At 40.5% G+C, this 11145-nt stretch overlaps 1 long non-coding RNA gene across 1 annotated transcript; it reads left to right on the top strand.

Moving 5' to 3' along the window:
- The first annotated feature begins 8549 nt into the window (after window positions 1–8549).
- LOC134461779 (uncharacterized) lies at window positions 8550–10872 on the top strand. The gene is made up of 3 exons (XR_010037411.1): window positions 8550–8827; window positions 9306–9358; window positions 10590–10872. It is a non-coding gene; the product is annotated as an uncharacterized LOC134461779 (long non-coding RNA).
- Window positions 10873–11145: the final 273 nt, after the last annotated feature.

Raw genomic sequence — 11145 nt, 5'->3', positions numbered from 1 at the left:
AATTTTACCACAATACATAATTAGCCTCGCGAGCCATCCTACGTACTTCCGCCAAAGTATTGGCTCCACTACGGTAGTCTGGCCTTGCTGTTCTGTGGAGTGTCCAGATCGGTGGGATTTTGATGGTCAGGACCAGGCTAATACATAATGGCCGTAGTACATGTACCTACAGCAGGGCTATTCAATTAGAAGTCACCAAGGACCAGTTTTTCAAATTCCCTCCAGTGAAGGGGCCGAACGTAGAATCTGTACAATTATATGTGTATGTAACAACCGTGAGCAGCACGGTGTCTGAGGTTGGGGTGCGAAACAAGCGGATAGCTTTGCAGAGAATACAGATATTAGCTTTTCTATTTCTTAGTACCCTTAGGATGGTCTATTTATGACACTGTTTTAGATTAGATTTCACTCTCATGTGAATGCATAGTAGAGAGATACCCCCAACCTGAAGTGTTAGTGATTAGAGGTGCTTAACTCGAATCTTTGAGGTGTCCGGGTTGATTGGATCATTCCAAGGAGGGTATCCGGATTAGTCGGATCACTTATTTAAAATAAATAAAAAGAATGTATTTTTTTAAACGTTTATGCCCTTAAGTAGCTATGTGCCTCGCCTTTGTTGTTCAATTAATCAATTCACGTTGATAAATCAAAGAGTAAGACAGTTTGATCAACAAAACTCACTTTATGAATGTAACAGTTCCTAAACTCATGCTGCGATCCGACCCACCTGGGTCTCCTCACTAAACATGCAACCACAACTCGAATAGCCTTTGGCAGCAGTGAAACGGCATGTTCCTGATTTTGCAATAAATAATGTGTGTGTGTTTGTATTTAAGAAGACTAAAAGTCAAATATTTGGGAGCAGAAGTCTAGTTGAGCAGGGACAGTCAGGAGGCGAGCAGCAGATGACCACTCGCTTCCGCTGCCGAGTTGCCTTGCGACTCGCACACTCGTGGCAAAAACGAAACTTAAGCGTTGATCCGATCCGTAGGGGATTCGCTGCTACCAACAACTCAGTCAGGATTCGTCTCACGAGTCGCCGAGGGCGCCGCTGCTGAGTGACTCGGACGAGGGGAGTGACAGCAGCAGTGGCTTTAAAGACTGTAGCCTACGCTGTAACGCAGTGAGTGATAGTAGAGTCACTCACGTCTGTAGACTATAATTTCCCTAAGAGTAGCCTACAGACTGAGATGTTAAAGCGTTGGCAGAGCACTATTAACATTAAAATGTAGACCTCAACAGAGTCAGAAGCACACGCATAGGGAGCGGGGATCTGCGACTCAAACACTCAATTGGCCACAACATAGGCTGGACCGATCAAACAGGCTCGATGAATGACGAGGCGGGAGTTGGTTCAGTTTTACTCAGTGAGTGTTCGTGACTGAACAGCATACTAGGGAGATTAGAGAATGGCTGTTGTAGTCAACTAAAGAGGACAATTTATCGCGCTGTAACTGCCATTTTGTTGACATATTAATGAAATGCCGTCTGACCCGCCTTTGGCGGATCAATGTACGACAGCCATCCGGTCTGTTCGGATGAGGTCTTGACCCGGCTCTCCAACCGGATCCTCCGGGTTTTTTATCAGCTCTATTAGTGATCGCAAATTTAGGGTGACCAGACGTCCCGGTTTGACCGGGACAGTCCCGGTTTGGAGTTGTGTGTCCCATGTCCCGAGCAAACTCTCTCGGGACACAAATATGTCCCGGTTTTGGCCACCCACTACATTACACCATGTATATCAGGGTAAATATATGGTACCTGATTACCTAAAGTTTACCTGCCACAATTAATGGCAGCCAGCGCTTGTATAGAAAGTCTGAAGGAGTCAGTTGCAATTTGTCATTCCGACCTCTAAAATTGCTTAGAATGCAGGAAATTGCATCTAAAAAATACAAATTTTCCTGGGGGAGGACCCCCAGACCCGCCCGCCAAATATTCTCCTTCAGTCACGCACAAAGTGTCCCGGTTTTAGACTACAAAAATCTGGTCACCCTACGCAAATTATACACAGCCACAGATGGCACACATATTTGTTTTCATTTTATTCTGACCTTATGGGGGCCCAGAACCTTGCCATCCAAGGGCAAGGGTTCCAAGTGTTCTCAAAAGTGCATCCGCTGATTGTGTGGTGTGTATGACGGGCAATAATGAAGTCAATTGTGTGTTTAAAAGACCGTAATGTCACCAAAACAAACTTGTAATGACCAAGGCTTAGCCTGTTAGTTGAAGTTGCACTGTGTAATATGTGTAGTATTTAATTTCCAGAAAATTTAAGCTGCCATTCAGTTACCTTTTTAAAAAAAATGCTTACTACCACCATTAAATTCAAAGTATTCATTACGACTCCGGAAACTGCACTTTGCAAACAAATTATCCAGTGCAGTCATGTACACACTACCTCTTTTGTTGAATGTAGCCACCACTTTCTCCTTCCTCTCCTTCTGCTTCTCCTTCTTCTGGTCTTTCTTCCTCTTCTTTTTTGATGTCTCAGAAGAGTCGGATGATGAGGAGGACGAATCCGAGGAGGATGAGTCCGAGGGACTGGGCTGTGGAGGAGGTTGCGGTGTAGGAGGTTGCGGTGTAGCCGGCGGTGGTTGGCTCTGATTGTTGGGGGGTTGGGCACTGGGAGCAGCCCCAAATTGTAAGGCTGGAAATAAGAGGAATGAGGAAATAAACAAAAAGTTTATGTCACATAAAAAGTGGAAGGTTTATACAGAGGCTATATACAGACTATATACAGAGTTGGCACCAGAGGGGACGTATCCCTTAACCTTATATACCCTCAGCTACAGAAAGATTGAACAATATTTGCAATTATTGACATCTGAAACATATCAGTTTATAAAGGGGTCTAAAGCAGACCACCAGTCTCATGGCCTCAAAAATGGTAGACGATAGATACCATAACAAGTTACAAGTACACATTATAATGTAGGCCTATACATTGTGCCACCTACACCTGTTCTCTGTTGCACAGTGATGAAGGACAGAGAGTCCAAAACGTTGCTCGATTACATTTTTGGGAGCATCAAACAGTGTTGCAGACCATTATTTTCTTAATTATAGACCTAACAGCTTGTATAGTATGAATATCCTGTGCGGTCATTGACACAGCCACTCTTATGATTTAAATATTTGAATTCTATACAATCAGGAGCCAAATACCTTCTGCCAGCCTGGCTCTTAAATAATTCCGTTCGTCAGTCAGGTTGGCAATTAATTCCTCTTGGGACCTAACCCTTTTGCGTAGCACCTCCGCCGCCAACCTCTCCTTCTCCAGAGCCATGTTTAGAGTGGGTGCTGCTTCTGAAAATGACATTATAGAGTGTGTTACTGTGAAAGTCTTCGGCAATTCTATTGAGCACACTGTTGTCAGTCACAATCATTTCTTAGACACAAAGACAGAGATGGACAGAATATACAAAAACATACTTCCAAATTCCATACTAAATACTCAACACTATAGTGTGTCAACGTGAGACAGAAAATTACACAAGGACAAATGAAGCATATAAACTGTACTAACATTAAAACAACAGAGTTGTGTCATCACAACAAATTGTTTGCACATGGTAACCGTGTGTTAAGTAGTGTTGGGCCAATGAAGCTTTGTTGAAGCTCTGAACCATTTCGGCACATTGCTTCAAAAATTGGGTTAGTACTTCAAGCTTCAGTAACAGGGCCCTCTCCTGGTGAAAAGCCATTTTTTGCAATTAAACGGGCTCAATTCAATAAGATGAGATGTTGCGCCCTCATCATCTGCGACATTACCCAATATTGGACTGAGCTCATACTTTTGCACACTAACTTCCAGACATTTTGGAATGTTTTTAGGAACTAGTGAAAGTGACTATTAATTTAAATGAATTTCATTGTTTAGTGGTTGTCTGGTGTCAGCCTTTTTAACCTTGGGGTCATTCCATCTCAATTCAACAGGAGCCCGCACACTTAGGTCTGAAAAAAATCTGGAAAAAAAAACCAAATGTACTCCTGGTACTTAAGAGAAACACCGTAAATGCATTTGAATGTAAGATGTACTAACCTCCCGTGTCATTTCATGACATTTTTACTGGGAGAGGGAGGTGCCCATTTTGTTCACACTTTTTTTTTTTTTTTCAAAGTTCACAAGCCCATAGCTAAAGAACTAACGGTAGCACTTTACAATAACCTTCCGCTATAAACAGTTAATAAACAGTTAGCAAACAGTTAACTATTAGTTAACTAAAGGTTTACTATACATTTATAGGTGTATACTAAACACTTACAAAGTTTTAAAAATATATTTATTAGTCCTTCCGTAACACTTAATAGAACATAATAATAAGTTACTTAATATATTATTAAAACTACTTTTATGATTAATTAATTAGCATATCAACAGTAACTTAAGCATAACAAGTGACTTATAAACTGTTAACTAATTATTACTTAATATATTATAATTATTAGTTGTAGTTTACAATTTATAGTTAAATATTAACTAAGTACTTATTATTTAATTATTAATACATTGTAATGAAATAATTTTTAAGTGTTAATATTAACTAAACTATTGTTAATTACTTATAAATCATTTAAAATATATTTATTAGTCCTTCCGTAACAATTAATAGAACATAATAATAAGTTACTTAATATATTATTTTAAAAAAATATGATTAATTAATTAACATATCAACAGTAACTTAAGCATAACAAGTGACTTATAAACTGTTAACTAATTATTACTTAATATATTATAATTAGGCTATTAGTTGTAGTTTACAAATTATAAAGGAGGAGAGGAGAGGAGAGGAGGAGAACAGGGCAGGGGAAAAAAGAGGAGAGGAGAGGAGGGGAGAGGAGAGGAGAGGAGAGGAGAGGAGAGGAGAACAGGGAAGAGGAAAAAGAGGAGAGGACAGGAGAAGAGAGGAGAGGGGGGGATAGGAGAGGAGAGGAGAGGAGAGAGGAGAGGAGAGGGGAGGGGAGGGGACAGGTGGGGAGAGGAGGGAAGAGGAGAGGAGAGGGGAGGAGAGGAGAGAGGAGAGGAGATGAGAGGATGGGAGAGGAGAGGAGGGGAGGGGAGAGGATAGGAGGGGAGAGGAGAGGAGAGGAAGGGAGAGGGTAGAGTAGAGGGAGGAGAGAAGACGAGAGTGGGGAGGAGAGGGGAGAGGAGAGGAGAGGAGAGGAGAGGAGAGGGGAGGGGAGGGGAGAGACAGAAAGAGGGTGGACAGAGAGAAGACTGTGTGCGCAAGAGAAAGAGAACAACTCCTCTCTGCCATTCACTCCTCCTCACCCATCTCTCCTTTCTTCCTCCATTCTCAAGTCAAGTCAAGTCAAGTCAAGTTCTATTATCATTCTCTTCTTTCCCTCTCTATTTTCTCTTCTCCTCTTGTGTAAATAGGCCTATTTGGCAATGGGATGGCACCTACTGTTGTACTCTTGTGGTTCAAGGCTGGTGGCCAAATATTTTGTTTTAGCAGTGGTTTTAATGTGTAGGCCCTATTACATTAATACACAGAAAAGTGGACCTTCCCAATTTTGAGTTTTCAGTCATAAACAATCTTACGTTTTATATTGGTAAATATAATTGCACCTTTAAGTTAAAGTTTCTATTGCACTGAACTGTCTTCTATTTTCATGTCATTGAAATAAATAAAATAAATCAGCTGATTAGGTTGATATCTTTCCTCTGTTTATTTATTGTATGCTGTTCTAGTTGTTTGATAGCCTATTTCATCAACCCAGTCGACAAATGCCTATTGAAAATGTAAAATAAATAGTTTATAAAAAGCATACACAGTAAAATGGGATAATAAATAGAGGTAATTCTGGTGAAACAATGAATTAATGATGGGTTGTTATTGTTAAAAACATGACTTAAATGAATTTGAAATAGCAGAACCTTTACTGTGACAATTACGATTTGGACTTTTATTTTGAAACCGGCTGTGGCTTCCCTTGAAGCCGTTCACTTCAGTCTGTCGTCTGCCGAGCCAGTCGAATTTTCTTTGGAGCTAGAAACAATCAAAAGAAAATAATTCGTTTTTTATGAAGTTTAAGTTTCCTTTTGGAGTACGGAGCGTCCAGCTCTGTGAATGATGTAAGTTTTGAAGACTAGAGGCTTCCTTTCATCGAGTATTTGTTTTGTTTCAATTCACCCGGAACTTTCTAAAGACGTTGAGGGGTACACTTCGGGGGTACACCCGGCTGCACACCAGCTGTTTGGCGCCTCACTGCTGTGTGCCCAAATGTAGTCCTACGTCCTCAAAGAGAAACAAATCCTACCGTGGACAGACTTTCCACCGTTTCGCCAAAGAGCAGGCACTTCGGCGTGAATTAATTCATCACATCAAGAGGGATCCTGGTCCATATTTCAAGGTAAGATGCATAATTATGTCCAATCATGCGCATTAGCTAGCACAAAGAAGCTAGCTCGCCAAACTTGTCATGACTCATGTAGCCTAATGAAGCCTAATTTAAAAAAATATGAATGTGTAATCACACAACCCTACATTTATATGGTATTTCCAGATCGCTATTTCAAAATTATCAGTGTTTCCCATACATTGAGGAAACTATGGCGGCCCGCCATAGTTTAAATTTGGCCGCCATAGTTTTCGAAAATGTATAAAAAAAAAATGTAAAAAATTTTTTTTTAACTTTTTTTTATTTTAACGATATCCGTTTTTGTTAAAACGATTTGAATTACGATTTTGAATTTCCTTCGCATTTTCCTCCTGGAGTAAATACATCCTATAGACTCTGTATTGGTTAGATAAGAAGTCCCACGGTAACACAGAATGAGGGGAAAGCATTAGGAAGTGACCGTAAGGGTATTACAGTTGATTCATGTGTGCACACGTGTAACATCGGGTGAGTAACAGAACATGTGCGCAATGATGCGTTATGACACGCCGATATGCGAGGATCTTCGTCCAAATCGCTAGTCGCATGCATCATCGCTAACTGCGTTTACATCGCGTGCCGCGTGTAAGGGAAATGTTAGTTGTTGACATGTATGGAATTCACTTCAATTTGTGCTGTTTCTTGCTTCAGTTGTGGACAAAACGATTGGCCAAACTCACAATAGAAAGCCTTTGCTGTGCTACTGTCCCAGAGAGCTGAAAAAAAAAAACCTTCATAGAAGAAGTCACACTTAACAGGAGTGTTAACCAATCCAATCAGTTCTCTCTCCCTCTCTCTCTCCCTCTCCCTCTCCCTCTCCCTCTCCCTCTCTCTCTCTCTCTCTCTCTCTCTCTCTCTCTCTCTCTCTCATAGTAGCCTACTATTTACCCATAACAAATGGTGAATTTCTGAGCCCTTTTTAATTTGTAGCCTATACCACTGAAGGCATGATAATGCTTCATCATACTTTAGAAATAGGGCCTATGTGCCTTTTATATACCAAATGTTTATCATTTTGAAATTGTTTCAGTTGTTTATGACTTGTGTATGACTGAAATTATCTCTGCATACTATCAGTGCTGCATTGCTTTGTAAAGATAGGCTATTCAACACACTTTAAAAACACACTGTTAAGATACAGCCATAGTAGCCTACTGAAAACATTTTGTTCGTAATAATGGTGATTAATAAATGGTGGTCTTAAATTTTCATACTGACATCCTTGAATTTGACTTGGTAGATCACGGCAGACCATCAACTTCAAAAGTAGATCTTGGTTAAAAAAAAGTTGGGCACCCCTGCTATAGAGAGAACCACAAGTGCTTGAAAGACAGGGATCAAAAGCCTAGTCAAGTTGTTGTAGTATACTTGGGTTTGGGAGCAATATAAAAAACCTTCAGAGAAGGGACAGTTGGGATGAGTTTACTAACACTCCCTAGGCTTTGTTTTACAGTTGTAATGAGTTTGGTGACAGACCTTCATTGACACAGCAGAGGAGACATTGGGCTGCATATAGAAATTAATGTGTAATGAATGTGAATATAGACATAAATGTGTAATATGTTGTTCAGCCCTTTTAATGGGAGGAATTTGGAAAAAACTGGCCCCGTGACCAGCACCCCTCATGTAGAATGTGTACGCCTACAGATATGTGTGGGGGAAAAGGCATAGCCTACCCTCTAAGACCCTTTTTGTCTATGCGTTAACAATTTCACAGTGCTCTTAAATTCTTATCTCTGCTCCTATTTTGTTTTATTATTGTTTCCCAGACCCCTGCATGAGGGACGAATGAAACTGTGTTGTAAACAGAAATTATTCACTGTACAGCATTTTTTGACAATGACAATGTACTACTATTATACAAGTCATGGGTAAAATCTTATTTAGCCTTATTTCTCAAAATATAAATGGCTGAAATATAGGCCCAGGCCTACAGTTTCTCCATGCGCCAATGTCATACTGTAGTCATTGTTTTGCCGTTTTGCATTTACGCTGCAAGAATACACCCCCCCCCCCCCAAAAAAAAAAGGCCCGTGTGAGAAGACCCCCCCCCCCCCCCCCCCCCCCCCCCCCCCCCGGACAAAATAAACCCCGGCTGCCCCCATAGTTTCCAAAATTTCTGTGGGAAACACTGATTATGCTTTCAATTTTGTGTTAAGCGATCCGATGGCTTACCAGATGTGTTACCAGAACCAGTAGCATACTTGTGCCAAAATGAAGTTGTTTTGCTAACGAACTAAAATACATGCTGGTATTTATGGTTACAGATCAACGCTGAGACCGAGGTTTGATCTGAGCACGTTGAGAAGCAATGCTTTGTTAAGGTCACCCGTGGTATGACAACGCTAATAAAGGATGCTGTGCCTGCCAACTTTGTTCGCCTGGACTTCAGAGAAGCCAAAGAGGAGAATCATCATTCGCATAGCGTATTACCGTGGTTAGTTTGTTCAGTCATAATTCAACTGGCATGTGTTAACCAAGCCTGTTTACAAAAAAAAACAAAACTGATAATAGTTTGCCATGGAATACATTTTACTTTAGACAAAAAACTTAATGCATAGAGATATATTTGTTTGCATTGATCATGTAAGCTTACTCCTGAGCCAATGATTTCAAACTGTGATGTCATTACATTGCATTACATTTCACTTAGCTGACACTTTCATTTTATTCAAAGCGACTTAGTTATTATATGTCAGGGTATTGTTTACAGTCCCTGGAGTAATGTGGGTTTAGGTGCCTTTTCAAGGGCATTTCAGCCATGGAGATGTAGGGAGCGGTCATAGGGATTCGAACCTGCAACCCCCAGATTGAAAGACCAACTCTCTTATCACTAGGCCACGGCTGCCTCACCACTAGGCCACGGCTGCCCTGTGTATGTTATGACTCTCCTGTCCTTTGTGTTTCTTTTTCAGTATGGATTCCATGGAGTATTCCATCGAGCATTTCTTCTGTTTCAATCGTTTTGGTAAGGCAACTTGTCTATTTTTCCCCATACTGTTGTAACCTAAGTCTTATATTGTCTATCACTGCCAAATGCTTCAGGTGAAACCTGCAATTTGTATTTTGTTTTATTAATACTTAAGTTTGATGTTGGCTGGTTGAAATGAGTTCGGAGTAAGCAGACTGTCTTTCACATGCTGTGATCACGCACCCATTGCATGCAAGGTGTAATTCTCTAGGCCTATACATGGGTTCTAAATGTTGTTTATAACCTGACTGTGCGAACCTAGCTGTGCACAACTCCACCTCTGATTGTTGGAAACAGCTGACGGTCAAAAACTTATCTCACATGTTTGGCTGCCAGTGTCTTGCCCCTCCTCATAACATTGTGTTGAACACTGTACGGGCCCATGTATAATTGCAAGGTTACCTCAATTTCAGTACACTATGTTGTTATTTCATATTATTATATGGTGTGACGTCATCGGTCGAATGCTCCATTCATTTCAACGGGGCTCCCCAACGTTCGCACGTCTGTTATTTTTCGATAACGGACGGGTTGGTCTATTAACAGACCGCTGTCAATGGCAACAAGACTTTTCACTGCTAAAGCGACTTTTCAACAAGACTCTAATCAGCTGCTGTGATAGACAACACCTGTTGTCCTGGCTACCTAGCTGTTGCCTAGCGGTGTTCCACAACGGCACTGTTTTGTTTTGCGCAGCAACAATCTTAACATTAAATAGGCCTAAAGAAATGTCCCCGCCATGTGTGAATCATTTAAGTATATCCATATAATAAGCGGGTTAACTTTCGGCGAGTCGGTCGCTTTGTGGAATAGCAGCACTCCAGAGAGAACAAGACCCCTCCGCTCCGCGTCGGGGTCTAAAGATTCTCTCTGTCGTGCTGCTATTCCACGGTAGCGACCTTCTCGCCGAACGTTAACCCTTACGTATTCACCCTGTTTACTTGATAATGGTTATTTAACTGAATGGTATGCAATGCAGTAGGAAAAAGGTGTTTGCAGGTTTGCAGTTTGCATAGCTTTTCTTTTGAGAAGATTGATTTTAAATGTTGCACAACTTTAAGTTTAAACTGATGATATTTGATAGGAATTCAACATTGTCCTGGGTGTGTAGCTTACGGCTGTAACTGCTATGATGCTTTTCTGTTATGCTGCTCTACAGCCTAGGCTACATGATGTGTATGTCCCTATCAAATAAACCAAACTTAACTGATGACATATGTTCACATAGGTGAAGTTTTTGAGCTGGATCTGGATTCTGCTGAGGATTCGTCGACTACTAGATGGCGAGCCACCCACTCATTCGAATGTGATCCTGTTCTACATTGCGCATGGCATATTTGGTAGGATTGTGGCCTGCTCGTGTCACATCACTGACTATGACTGACTTCAACGCCTTGAACTGAACTGCTTGAAAGGAGCTATTTTTCTTTTTGAACAACTTAAAGGAACTCTCTACATCGTCTCTTTTGAGGATTTAAAGGACTATTTCCAATTTTTGAAGGACAATTCAATTTTTTATTTTTTTTTTGGAATGTTCAAACCTTTTTGGGGGGCGGGGGCGGGGGTAATTGTAAATATTTAAACTTTTCAAACTCTTACTTGTGATGTTTTTATTTCATTTTGTTAATGCCCATTTTATTATTTTTCCCTATATCCTATGTTTGTATTTAAGAATGTCATTCTTCATTAGGGTTGCATACAATATTTTCTATGGATACATGATTATTTATAATGATAAATAAATAATAATTATTATTATTATTTATGCAAGATGGACATTTGAC

This window comes from Engraulis encrasicolus, chromosome 13, assembly GCF_034702125.1.
Source record: "Engraulis encrasicolus isolate BLACKSEA-1 chromosome 13, IST_EnEncr_1.0, whole genome shotgun sequence".
NCBI lineage: Eukaryota > Metazoa > Chordata > Actinopteri > Clupeiformes > Engraulidae > Engraulis > Engraulis encrasicolus.
This window is presented reverse-complemented; position numbering and strand designations above follow the sequence as displayed.